The sequence below is a fragment of the Ochotona princeps genome, chromosome 16, assembly GCF_030435755.1.
Source record: "Ochotona princeps isolate mOchPri1 chromosome 16, mOchPri1.hap1, whole genome shotgun sequence".
NCBI lineage: Eukaryota > Metazoa > Chordata > Mammalia > Lagomorpha > Ochotonidae > Ochotona > Ochotona princeps.
Genome location: NC_080847.1, coordinates 34,742,031 through 34,756,046, shown reverse-complemented (window position 1 = coordinate 34,756,046; position 14,016 = coordinate 34,742,031).

Here is a 14,016-nt window from a genome sequence, read left to right as displayed (position 1 = left end):
AAGCAACACTGCATGTTGCTGAATTGCATATTGAAGAAGAATCAGCCGAGTGGTTCTTGTGGGAGAACAACTCCATTTGGCTCACTGACTTCACACAGCATCAGGCTGACACGCAGCTCTCAAGCAAACTACGTGTTCACACACTATGCTTAATGCCGTTTGAGTGCATTGTCCTGAAGGGCAGCTTGGTGAGCATCCCACACAAACGAAGGCTCCACAGGCGGGTTTCACATGCCACCAACTCCACATTCAGAAACCACTTCAGCGCCAAAGCCGTTTTCAGCTAGCCCTAAATACAAAGGCTCTAGACGCAGGTGTTGCTGTAAGAGCTAATTCCATCAAGCAACACTGCATGTTGCTGAATTGCATATTGAAGAAGATTCAGCCGAGTGGTTCTTGTGGGAGAACAACTCCATTTGGCTCACTGACTTCACACAGCATCAGGCTGACACGCAGCTCTCAAGCAAACTACGTGTTCACACACTATGCTTAATGCCGTTTGATTGCATTGTCCTGAAGGGCAGCTTGGTGAGCATCCCACACAAACGAAGGCTCCACAGGCGGGTTTCACATGCCACCAACTCCACATTCAGAAACCACTTCAGCGCCAAAGCCCTTTTCAGCTAGCCCTAAATACAAAGGCTCTTGTCGCAGATGTGGCTGTAAGAGCTAATTCCATCAAGCAACACTGCATGTTGCTGAATTGGATATTGAAGAAGAATCAGCCGAGTGGTTCTTGTGGGAGAACAACTCCATTTGGCTCACTGACTTCACACACCATCAGGCTGACAGGCAGCTCTCAAGCAAACTACGTGTTCACACACTATGCTTAATGCCGTTTGAGTGCATTGTCCTGAAGGGCAGCTTGGTGAGCATCCCACACAAACGAAGGCTCCACAGGCAGGTTTCACATGCCACCAACTCCACATTCAGAAACCACTTCAGCGCCAAAGCCCTTTTCAGCTAGCCCTAAATACAAAGGCTCTAGTCGCAGATGTGGCTGTAAGAGCTAATTCCATCAAGCAACACTGCATGTTGCTGAATTGCATATTGAAGAAGAATCAGCCGAGTGGTTCTTGTGGGAGAACAACTCCATTTGGCTCACTGACTTCACACAGCATCAGGCTGACACGCAGCTCTCAAGCAAACTACGTGTTCACACACTATGCTTAATGCCGTTTGAGTGCATTGTCCTGAAGGGCAGCTTGGTGAGCATCCCACACAAACGAAGGCTCCACAGGCGGGTTTCACATGCCACCAACTCCACATTCAGAAACCACTTCAGCGCCAAAGCCCTTTTCACCTAGCCCTAAATACAAAGGCTCTAGTCGCAGATGTGGATGTAAGAGCTAATTCCATCAAGCAACACTGCATGTTGCTGAATTGCATATTGAAGAAGAATCAGCCGAGTGGTTCTTGTGGGAGAACAACTCCATTTGGCTCACTGACTTCACACACCATCAGGCTGACAGGCAGCTCTCAAGCAATCTACGTGTTCACACACTATGCTTAATGCCGTTTGAGTGCATTGTCCTGAAGGGCAGCTTGGTGAGCATCCCACACAAACGAAGGCTCCACAGGCGTGTTTTACATGCCACCAACTCCACATTCAGAAACCACTTCAGCGCCAAAGCCGTTTTCAGCTAGCCCTAAATACAAAGGCTCTAGACGCAGATGTGGCTGTAAGAGCTAATTCCATCAAGCAACACTGCATGTTGCTGAATTGCATATTGAAGAAGAATCAGCCGAGTGGTTCTTGTGGGAGAACAACTCCATTTGGCTCACTGACTTCACACAGCATCAGGCTGACACGCAGCTCTCAAGCAAACTACGTGTTCACACACTATGCTTAATGCCGTTTGAGTGCATTGTCCTGAAGGGCAGCTTGGTGAGCATCCCACACAAACGAAGGCTCCACAGGCAGGTTTCACATGCCACCAACTCCATATTCAGAAACCACTTCAGCGCCAAAGCCCTTTTCAGCTAGCCCTAAATACAAAGGCTCTAGACGCAGGTGTGGCTGTAAGAGCTAATTCCATCAAGCAACACTGCATGTTGCTGAATTGCATATTGAAGAAGAATCAGCCGAGTGGTTCTTGTGATAGAACAACTCCATTTGGCTCACTGACTTCACACACCAGCAGGCTGACAGGCAGCTCTCAAGCAAACTACGTGTTCACACACTATGCTTAATGCCGTTTGAGTGCATTGTCCTGAAGGGCAGCTTGGTGAGCATCCCACACAAACGAAGGCTCCACAGGCGGGTTTCACATGCCACCAACTCCACATTCAGAAACCACTTCAGCGCCAAAGCCCTTTTCAGCTAGCCCTAAATACAAAGGCTCTAGTCGCAGATGTGGCTGTAAGAGCTAATTCCATCAAGCAACACTGCATGTTGCTGAATTGCATATTGAAGAAGAATCAGCCGAGTGGTTCTTGTGGGAGAACAACTCCATTTGGCTCACTGACTTCACACACCATCAGGCTGACAGGCAGCTCTCAAGCAAACTACGTGTTCACACACTATGCCTAATGCCGTTTGAGTGCATTGTCCTGAAGGGCAGCTTGGTGAGCATCCCACAGAAACGAAGGCTCCACAGGCAGGTTTCACATGCCACCAACTCCACATTCAGAAACCACTTCAGCGCCAAAGCCGTTTTCAGCTAGCCCTAAATACAAAGGCTCTAGACGCAGATGTGGCTGTAAGAGCTAATTCCATCAAGCAACACTGCATGTTGCTGAATTGCATATTGAAGAAGAATCAGCCGAGTGGTTCTTGTGGGAGAACAACTCCATTTGGCTCACTGACTTCACACACCATCAGGCTGACACGCAGCTCTCAAGCAAACTACGTGTTCACACACTATGCTTAATGCCGTTTGAGTGCATTGTCCTGAAGGGCAGCTTGGTGAGCATCCCACACAAACGAAGGCTCCACAGGCAGGTTTCACATGCCACCAACTCCACATTCAGAAACCACTTCAGCGCCAAAACTGTTTTCAGCTAGCCCTAAATACAAAGGCTCTAGTCGCAGATGTGGCTGTAAGAGCTAATTCCATCAAGCAACACTGCATGTTGCTGAATTGCATATTGAAGAAGAATCAGCCGAGTGGTTCTTGTGGGAGAACAACTCCATTTGGCTCACTGACTTCACACAGCATCAGGCTGACACGCAGCTCTCAAGCAAACTACGTGTTCACACACTATGCTAAATGCCGTTTGAGTGCATTGTCCTGAAGGGCAGCTTGGTGAGCATCCCACACAAACGAAGGCTCCACAGGCGGGTTTCACATGCCACCAACTCCACATTCAGAAACCACTTCAGCGCCAAAGCCCTTTTCACCTAGCCCTAAATACAAAGGCTCTAGTCGCAGATGTGGATGTAAGAGCTAATTCCATCAAGCAACACTGCATGTTGCTGAATTGCATATTGAAGAAGAATCAGCCGAGTGGTTCTTGTGGGAGAACAACTCCATTTGGCTCACTGACTTCACACACCATCAGGCTGACAGGCAGCTGTCAAGCAATCTACGTGTTCACACACTATGCTTAATGCCGTTTGAGTGCATTGTCCTGAAGGGCAACTTGGTGAGCATCCCACACAAACGAAGGCTCCACAGGCGGGTTTCACATGCCACCAACTCCACATTCAGAAAACACTTCAGCGCCAAAGCCCTTTTCAGCTAGCCCTAAATACAAAGGCTCTAGACGCAGATGTGGCTGTAAGAGCTAATTCCATCAAGCAACACTGCATGTTGCTGAATTGCATATTGAAGAAGAATCAGCCGAGTGGTTCTTGTGGGAGAACAACTCCATTTGGCTCACTGACTTCACACAGCATCAGGCTGACACGCAGCTCTCAAGCAAACTACGTGTTCACACACTATGCTTAATGCCGTTTGAGTGCATTGTCCTGAAGGGCAGCTTGGTGAGCATCCCACACAAACGAAGGCTCCACAGGCAGGTTTCACATGCCACCAACTCCACATTCAGAAACCACTTCAGCGCCAAAGCCCTTTTCAGCTAGCCCTAAATACAAAGGCTCTTGTCGCAGATGTGGCTGTAAGAGCTAATTCCATCAAGCAACACTGCATGTTGCTGAATTGCATATTGAAGAAGAATCAGCCGAGTGGTTCTTGTGATAGAACAACTCCATTTGGCTCACTTACTTCTCACACCAGCAGGCTGACAGGCAGCTCTCAAGCAAACTACTTGTTCACACACTATGCTTAATGCCGTTTGAGTGCATTGTCCTGAAGGGCAGGTTGGTGAGCATCCCACACAAACGAAGGCTCCACAGGCGGGTTTCACATGCCACCAACTCCACATTCAGAAACCACTTCACCGCCAAAGCCGTTTTCAGCTAGCCCTAAATACAAAGGCTCTAGTCGCAGATGTGGCTGTAAGAGCTAATTCCATCAAGCAACACTGCATGTTGCTGAATTGCATATTGAAGAAGAATCAGCCGAGTGGTTCTTGTGGGAGAACAACTCCATTTGGCTCACTGACTTCACACACCATCAGGCTGACAGGCAGCTCTCAAGCAAACTACGTGTTCACACACTATGCTTAATGCCGTTTGAGTGCATTGTCCTGAAGGGCAGCTTGGTGAGCATCCCACACAAACGAAGGCTCCACAGGCAGGTTTCACATGCCACCAACTCCATATTCAGAAACCACTTCAGCGCCAAAGCCCTTTTCAGCTAGCCCTCAATACAAAGGCTCTAGACGCAGGTGTGGCTGTAAGAGCTAATTCCATCAAGCAACACTGCATGTTGCTGAATTGCATATTGAAGAAGAATCAGCCGATTGGTTCTTGTGATAGAACAACTCCATTTGGCTCACTGACTTCACACACCCTCAGGCTGACAGGCAGCTCTCAAGCAAACTACGTGTTCACACACTATGCTTAATGCCGTTTGAATGCATTGTCCTGAAGGGCAGCTTGGTGAGCATCCCACACAAACGAAGGCTCCACAGACGGGTTTCACATGCCACCAACTCCACATTCAGAAACCACTTCAGCGCCAAAGCCGTTTTCAGCTAGCCCTAAATACAAAGGTTCTAGACCCAGATGTTGCTGTAAGAGCTAATTCCATCAAGCAACACTGCATGTTGCTGAATTGCATATTGAAGAAGAATCAGCCGAGTGGTTCTTGTGGGAGAACAACTCCATTTGGCTCACTGACTTCACACACCAGCAGGCTGACAGGCAGCTCTCAAGCAAACTACGTGTTCACACACTATGCTTAATGCCGTTTGAGTGCATTGTCCTGAAGGGCAGCTTGGTGAGCATCCCACACAAACGAAGGCTCCACAGGCGGGTTTCACATGCCACCAACTCCACATTCAGAAACCACTTCAGCGCCAAAGCCGTTTTCAGCTAGCCCTAAATACAAAGGCTCTAGTCGCAGATGTGGCTGTAAGAGCTAATTCCATCAAGCAACACTGCATGTTGCTGAATTGCATATTGAAGAAGAATCAGCCGAGTGGTTCTTGTGGGAGAACAACTCCATTTGGCTCACTGACTTCACACACCATCAGGCTGACACGCAGCTCTCAAGCAAACTACGTGTTCACACACTATGCTTAAGGCCGTTTGAGTGCATTGTCCTGAAGGGCAGCTTGGTGAGCATCCCACACAAACGAAGGCTCCATAGACGGGTTTCACATGCCACCAACTCCACATTCAGAAACCACTTCAGCGCCAAAGCCGTTTTCAGCTAGCCCTAAATACAAAGGCTCTAGACGCGGATGTGGCTGTAAGAGCTAATTCCATCAAGCAACACTGCATGTTGCTGAATTGCATATTGAAGAAGAATCAGCCGAGTGGTTCTTGTGGGAGAACAACTCCATTTGGCTCACTGACTTCACACAGCATCAGGCTGACACGCAGCTCTCATGCAAACTACGTGTTCACACACTATGCCTAATGCCGTTTGAGTGCATTGTCCTGAAGGGCAGCTTGGTGAGCATCCCACACAAACGAAGGCTCCACAGGCGGGTTTCACATGCCACCAACTCCACATTCAGAAACCACTTCAGCGCCAAAGCCCTTTTCAGCTAGCCCTAAATACAAAGGCTCTAGACGCAGATGTTGCTGTAAGAGCTAATTCCATCAAGCAACACTGCATGTTGCTGAATTGCATATTGAAGAAGAATCAGCCGAGTGGTTCTTGTGGGAGAACAACTCCATTTGGCTCACTGACTTCATACACCATCAGGCTGACAGGCAGCTCTCAAGCAAACTACGTGTTCACACACTATGCTTAATGCCGTTTGAGTGCATTGTCCTGAAGGGCAGCTTGGTGAGCATCGCACACAAACGAAGGCTCCACAGGAGGGTTTCACATGCCACCAACTCCACATTCAGAAACCACTTCAGCGCCAAAGCCCTTTTCAGCTAGCCCTAAATACAAAGGCTCTAGACGCAGGTGTTGCTGTAAGAGCTAATTCCATCAAGCAACACTGCATGTTGCTGAATTGCATATTGAAGAAGAATCAGCCGAGTGGTTCTTGTGGGAGAACAACTCCATTTGGCTCACTGACTTCACACAGCATCAGGCTGACACGCAGCTCTCAAGCAAACTACGTGTTCACACACTATGCTTAATGCCGTTTGAGTGCATTGTCCTGAAGGGCAGCTTGGTGAGCATCCCACACAAACGAAGGCTCCACAGGCGGGTTTCACATGCCACCAACTCCACATTCAGAAACCACTTCAGCGCCAAAGCCCTTTTCAGCTAGCCCTAAATACAAAGGCTCTAGACGCAGATGTTGCTTTAAGAGCTAATTCCATCAAGCAACACTGCATGTTGCTGAATTGCATATTGAAGAAGAATCAGCCGAGTGGTTCTTGTGGGAGAACAACTCCATTTGGCTCACTGACTTCACACACCATCAGGCTGACAGGCAGCTCTCAAGCAAACTACGTGTTCACACACTATGCTTAATGCCGTTTGAGTGCATTGTCCTGAAGGGCAGCTTGGTGAGCATCCCACACAAACGAAGGCTCCACAGGCGGGTTTCACATGCCACCAACTCCACATTCAGAAACCACTTCAGCGCCAAAGCCCTTTTCAGCTAGCCCTCAATACAAAGGCTCTAGACGCAGATGTTGCTGTAAGGGCTAATTCCATCAAGCAACACTGCATGTTGCTGAATTGCATATTGAAGAAGAATCAGCCGAGTGGTTCTTGTGGGAGAACAACTCCATTTGGCTCACTGACTTCACACAGCATCAGGCTGACACGCAGCTCTCAAGCAAACTACGTGTTCACACACTATGCTTAATGCCGTTTGAGTGCATTGTCCTGAAGGGCAGCTTGGTGAGCATCCCACACAAACGAAGGCTCCACAGGCGGGTTTCACATGCCACCAACTCCACATTCAGAAACCACTTCAGCGCCAAAGCCGTTTTCAGCTAGCCCTAAATACAAAGGCTCTAGACGCAGGTGTTGCTGTAAGAGCTAATTCCATCAAGCAACACTGCATGTTGCTGAATTGCATATTGAAGAAGATTCAGCCGAGTGGTTCTTGTGGGAGAACAACTCCATTTGGCTCACTGACTTCACACAGCATCAGGCTGACACGCAGCTCTCAAGCAAACTACGTGTTCACACACTATGCTTAATGCCGTTTGATTGCATTGTCCTGAAGGGCAGCTTGGTGAGCATCCCACACAAACGAAGGCTCCACAGGCGGGTTTCACATGCCACCAACTCCACATTCAGAAACCACTTCAGCGCCAAAGCCCTTTTCAGCTAGCCCTAAATACAAAGGCTCTTGTCGCAGATGTGGCTGTAAGAGCTAATTCCATCAAGCAACACTGCATGTTGCTGAATTGGATATTGAAGAAGAATCAGCCGAGTGGTTCTTGTGGGAGAACAACTCCATTTGGCTCACTGACTTCACACACCATCAGGCTGACAGGCAGCTCTCAAGCAAACTACGTGTTCACACACTATGCTTAATGCCGTTTGAGTGCATTGTCCTGAAGGGCAGCTTGGTGAGCATCCCACACAAACGAAGGCTCCACAGGCAGGTTTCACATGCCACCAACTCCACATTCAGAAACCACTTCAGCGCCAAAGCCCTTTTCAGCTAGCCCTAAATACAAAGGCTCTAGTCGCAGATGTGGCTGTAAGAGCTAATTCCATCAAGCAACACTGCATGTTGCTGAATTGCATATTGAAGAAGAATCAGCCGAGTGGTTCTTGTGGGAGAACAACTCCATTTGGCTCACTGACTTCACACAGCATCAGGCTGACACGCAGCTCTCAAGCAAACTACGTGTTCACACACTATGCTTAATGCCGTTTGAGTGCATTGTCCTGAAGGGCAGCTTGGTGAGCATCCCACACAAACGAAGGCTCCACAGGCGGGTTTCACATGCCACCAACTCCACATTCAGAAACCACTTCAGCGCCAAAGCCCTTTTCACCTAGCCCTAAATACAAAGGCTCTAGTCGCAGATGTGGATGTAAGAGCTAATTCCATCAAGCAACACTGCATGTTGCTGAATTGCATATTGAAGAAGAATCAGCCGAGTGGTTCTTGTGGGAGAACAACTCCATTTGGCTCACTGACTTCACACACCATCAGGCTGACAGGCAGCTCTCAAGCAATCTACGTGTTCACACACTATGCTTAATGCCGTTTGAGTGCATTGTCCTGAAGGGCAGCTTGGTGAGCATCCCACACAAACGAAGGCTCCACAGGCGTGTTTTACATGCCACCAACTCCACATGCAGAAACCACTTCAGCGCCAAAGCCGTTTTCAGCTAGCCCTAAATACAAAGGCTCTAGACGCAGATGTGGCTGTAAGAGCTAATTCCATCAAGCAACACTGCATGTTGCTGAATTGCATATTGAAGAAGAATCAGCCGAGTGGTTCTTGTGGGAGAACAACTCCATTTGGCTCACTGACTTCACACAGCATCAGGCTGACACGCAGCTCTCAAGCAAACTACGTGTTCACACACTATGCTTAATGCCGTTTGAGTGCATTGTCCTGAAGGGCAGCTTGGTGAGCATCCCACACAAACGAAGGCTCCACAGGCAGGTTTCACATGCCACCAACTCCATATTCAGAAACCACTTCAGCGCCAAAGCCCTTTTCAGCTAGCCCTAAATACAAAGGCTCTAGACGCAGATGTTGCTGTAAGAGCTAATTCCATCAAGCAACACTGCATGTTGCTGAATTGCATATTGAAGAAGAATCAGCCGAGTGGTTCTTGTGATAGAACAACTCCATTTGGCTCACTGACTTCACACACCAGCAGGCTGACAGGCAGCTCTCAAGCAAACTACGTGTTCACACACTATGCTTAATGCCGTTTGAGTGCATTGTCCTGAAGGGCAGCTTGGTGAGCATCCCACACAAACGAAGGCTCCACAGGCGGGTTTCACATGCCACCAACTCCACATTCAGAAACCACTTCAGCGCCAAAGCCCTTTTCAGCTAGCCCTAAATACAAAGGCTCTAGTCGCAGATGTGGCTGTAAGAGCTAATTCCATCAAGCAACACTGCATGTTGCTGAATTGCATATTGAAGAAGAATCAGCCGAGTGGTTCTTGTGGGAGAACAACTCCATTTGGCTCACTGACTTCACACACCATCAGGCTGACAGGCAGCTCTCAAGCAAACTACGTGTTCACACACTATGCTTAATGCCGTTTGAGTGCATTGTCCTGAAGGGCAGCTTGGTGAGCATCCCACAGAAACGAAGGCTCCACAGGCAGGTTTCACATGCCACCAACTCCACATTCAGAAACCACTTCAGCGCCAAAGCCGTTTTCAGCTAGCCCTAAATACAAAGGCTCTAGACGCAGATGTGGCTGTAAGAGCTAATTCCATCAAGCAACACTGCATGTTGCTGAATTGCATATTGAAGAAGAATCAGCCGAGTGGTTCTTGTGGGAGAACAACTCCATTTGGCTCACTGACTTCACACACCATCAGGCTGACACGCAGCTCTCAAGCAAACTACGTGTTCACACACTATGCTTAATGCCGTTTGAGTGCATTGTCCTGAAGGGCAGCTTGGTGAGCATCCCACACAAACGAAGGCTCCACAGGCAGGTTTCACATGCCACCAACTCCATATTCAGAAACCACTTCAGCGCCAAAGCCCTTTTCAGCTAGCCCTAAATACAAAGGCTCTAGACGCAGGTGTGGCTGTAAGAGCTAATTCCATCAAGCAACACTGCATGTTGCTGAATTGCATATTGAAGAAGAATCAGCCGAGTGGTTCTTGTGATAGAACAACTCCATTTGGCTCACTGACTTCACACACCATCAGGCTGACAGGCAGCTCTCAAGCAAACTACGTGTTCACACACTATGCTTAATGCCGTTTGAGTGCATTGTCCTGAAGGGCAGGTTGGTGAGCATCCCACACAAACGAAGGCTCCACAGGCGGGTTTCACATGCCACCAACTCCACATTCAGAAACCACTTCAGCGCCAAAGCCCTTTTCAGCTAGCCCTAAATACAAAGGCTCTAGTCGCAGATGTGGCTGTAAGAGCTAATTCCATCAAGCAACACTGCATGTTGCTGAATTGCATATTGAAGAAGAATCAGCCGAGTGGTTCTTGTGGGAGAACAACTCCATTTGGCTCACTGACTTCACACACCATCAGGCGGACAGGCAGCTCTCAAGCAAACTACGTGTTCACACACTATGCTTAATGCCGTTTGAGTGCATTGTCCTGAAGGGCAGCTTGGTGAGCATCCCACACAAACGAAGGCTCCACAGGCAGGTTTCACATGCCACCAACTCCACATTCAGAAACCACTTCAGCGCCAAAGCCCTTTTCAGCTAGCCCTAAATGCAAAGGCTCTAGTTGCAGATGTGGCTGTAAGAGCTAATTCCATCAAGCAACACTGCATGTTGCTGAATTGCATATTGAAGAAGAATCAGCCGAGTGGTTCTTGTGGAGAACAACTCCATTTGGCTCACTGACTTCACACAGCATCAGGCTGACACGCAGCTCTCAAGCAAACTACGTGTTCACACACTATGCTTAATGCCGTTTGAGTGCATTGTCCTGAAGGGCAGCTTGGTGAGCATCCCACACAAACGAAGGCTCCACAGGCAGGTTTCACATGCCACCAACTCCACATTCAGAAACCACTTCAGCGCCAAAGCCCTTTTCACCTAGCCCTAAATACAAAGGCTCTAGTCGCAGATGTGGCTGTAAGAGCTAATTCCATCAAGCAACACTGCATGTTGCTGAATTGCATATTGAAGAAGAATCAGCCGAGTGGTTCTTGTGGGAGAACAACTCCATTTGGCTCACTGACTTCACACACCATCAGGCTGACAGGCAGCTCTCAAGCAATCTACGTGTTCACACACTATGCTTAATGCCGTTTGAGTGCATTGTCCGGAAGGGCAGGTTGGTGAGCATCCCACACAAACGAAGGCTCCACAGGCGTGTTTCACATGCCACCAACTCCACATTCAGAAACCACTTCAGCGCCAAAGCCATTTTCAGCTAGCCCTAAATACAAAGGCTCTAGACGCAGATGTGGCTGTAATAGCTAATTCCATCAAGCAACACTGCATGTTGCTGAATTGCATATTGAAGAAGAATCAGCCGAGTGGTTCTTGTGGGAGAACAACTCCATTTGGCTCACTGACTTCACACAGCATCAGGCTGACACGCAGCTCTCAAGCAAACTACGTGTTCACACACTATGCTTAATGCCGTTTGAGTGCATTGTCCAGAAGGGCAGCTTGGTGAGCATCCCACACAAACGAAGGCTCCACAGGCGGGTTTCACATGCTACCAACTCCACATTCAGAAACCACTTCAGCGCCAAAGCCCTTTCCAGCTAGCCCTAAATACAAAGGCTCTAGACGCAGATGTTGCTGTAAGAGCTAATTCCATCAAGTAACACTGCATGTTGCTGAATTGCATATTGAAGAAGAATCAGCCGAGTGGTTCTTGTGGGAGAACAACTCCATTTGGCTCACTGACTTCACACACCAGCAGGCTGACACGCCGCTCTCAAGCAAACTACGTGTTCACACACTATGCTAAATGCCGTTTGAGTGCATTGTCCTGAAGGGCAGCTTGGTGAGCATCCCACACAAACGAAGGCTCCACAGGCGGGTTTCACATGCCACCAACTCCACATTCAGAAACCACTTCAGCGCCAAAGCCCTTTTCAGCTAGCCCTCAATACAAAGGCTCTAGACGCAGATGTTGCTGTAAGGGCTAATTCCATCAAGCAACACTGCATGTTGCTGAATTGCATATTGAAGAAGAATCAGCCGAGTGGTTCTTGTGGGAGAACAACTCTATTTGGCTCACTGACTTCACACACCATCAGGCTGACAGGCAGCTCTCAAGCAAACTACGTGTTCACACACTATGCTTAATGCCGATTGAGTGCATTGTCCTGAAGTGCAGCTTGGTGAGCATCCCACACAAACGAAGGCTCCAAATGCTGGTATCACATGCCACCAACTCCACATTCAGAAACCACTTCAGCGCCAAAGCCCTTTTCAGCTAGCCCTAAATACAAAGCCTCTAGACGCAGATGTGGCTGTAAGAGCTAATTCCATCAAGCAACACTGCATGTTGCTGAATTGCATATTGAAGAAGAAGCAGCCGAGTGGTTTTTGTGGGAGAACAACTCCATTTGGCTCACTGACTTCACACACCAGCAGGCTGACAGGCAGCTCTCAAGCAAACTACGTGTTCACACACTATGCTGAATGCCATTTGAGTGCATTGTCCTGAAGGGCAGGTTGGTGAGCATCCCACACAAACGAAGGCTCCACAGACGGGTTTCACATGCCAACAACTCCACATTCAGAAACCACTTCAGCGCCAAAGCCCTTTTCAGCTAGCCCTAAATACAAAGGCTCTAGACGCAGATGTTGCTGTCAGAGCCAATTCCATCAAGCAACACTGCATGTTGCTGAATTGCATATTGAAGAAGAATCAGCCGAGTGGTTTTTGTGGGAGAACAACTCCATTTGGCTCACTGACTTCACACACCATCAGGCTGACAGGCAGCTCTCAAGCAAACTACGTGTTCACACACTATGCTTAATGCCGTTTGAGGGCATTGTCCTGAAGGGCAGCTTGGTGAGCATCCCACACAAACGAAGGCTCCACAGGCGGGTTTCACATGCCACCAACTCCACATTCAGAAACCACTTCAGCGCCAAAGCCACATTCAGCTAGCCCTAAATAGAAAGGCTCTAGACACAGATGTGGCTGTAAGAGCTAATTCCATCAAGCAACACTGTATGTTGCTGAATTGCATATTGAAGAAGAATCAGCCGAGTGGTTCTTGTGGGAGAACAACTCCATTTGGCTCACTGACTTCACACACCATCAGGCTGACAGGCAGCTCTCAAGCAAACTACGTGTTCACACACTATGCCTAATGCCGTTTGAGGGCATTGTCCTGAAGGGCAGCTTGGTGAGCATCCCACACAAACGAGGGCTCCACAGGAGGGTTTCACATGCCACCAACTCCACATTCAGAAACCACTTCAGCGCCAAAGCCCTTTTCAGCTAGCCGTAAATACAAAGGCTCTAGTCGCAGATGTTGCTGTAAGAGCTAATTCCATCAAGCAACACTGCATGTTGCTGAATTGCATATTGAAGAAGAATCAGCCGAGTGGTTCTTGTGTGAGAACAACTCCATTTGGCTCACTGACTTCACACACCATCAGGCTGACAGGCAGCTCTCAAGCAAACTACGTGTTCACACACTATGCCTAATGCCGTTTGAGTGCATTGTCCTGAAGGGCAGGTTGGTGAGCATCCCACACAAACGAAGGCTCCACAGGCGGGTTTCACATGCCACCAACTCCACATTCAGAAACCACTTCAGCGCCAAAGCCGTTTTCAGCTAGCCATAAATACAAAGGCTCTAGACGCAGATGTGGCTGTAAGAGCTAATTCCATCAAGCAACACTGCATGTTGCTGAATTGCATATTGAAGAAGAATACGCCGAGTGGTTCTTGTGGGAGAACAACTCCATT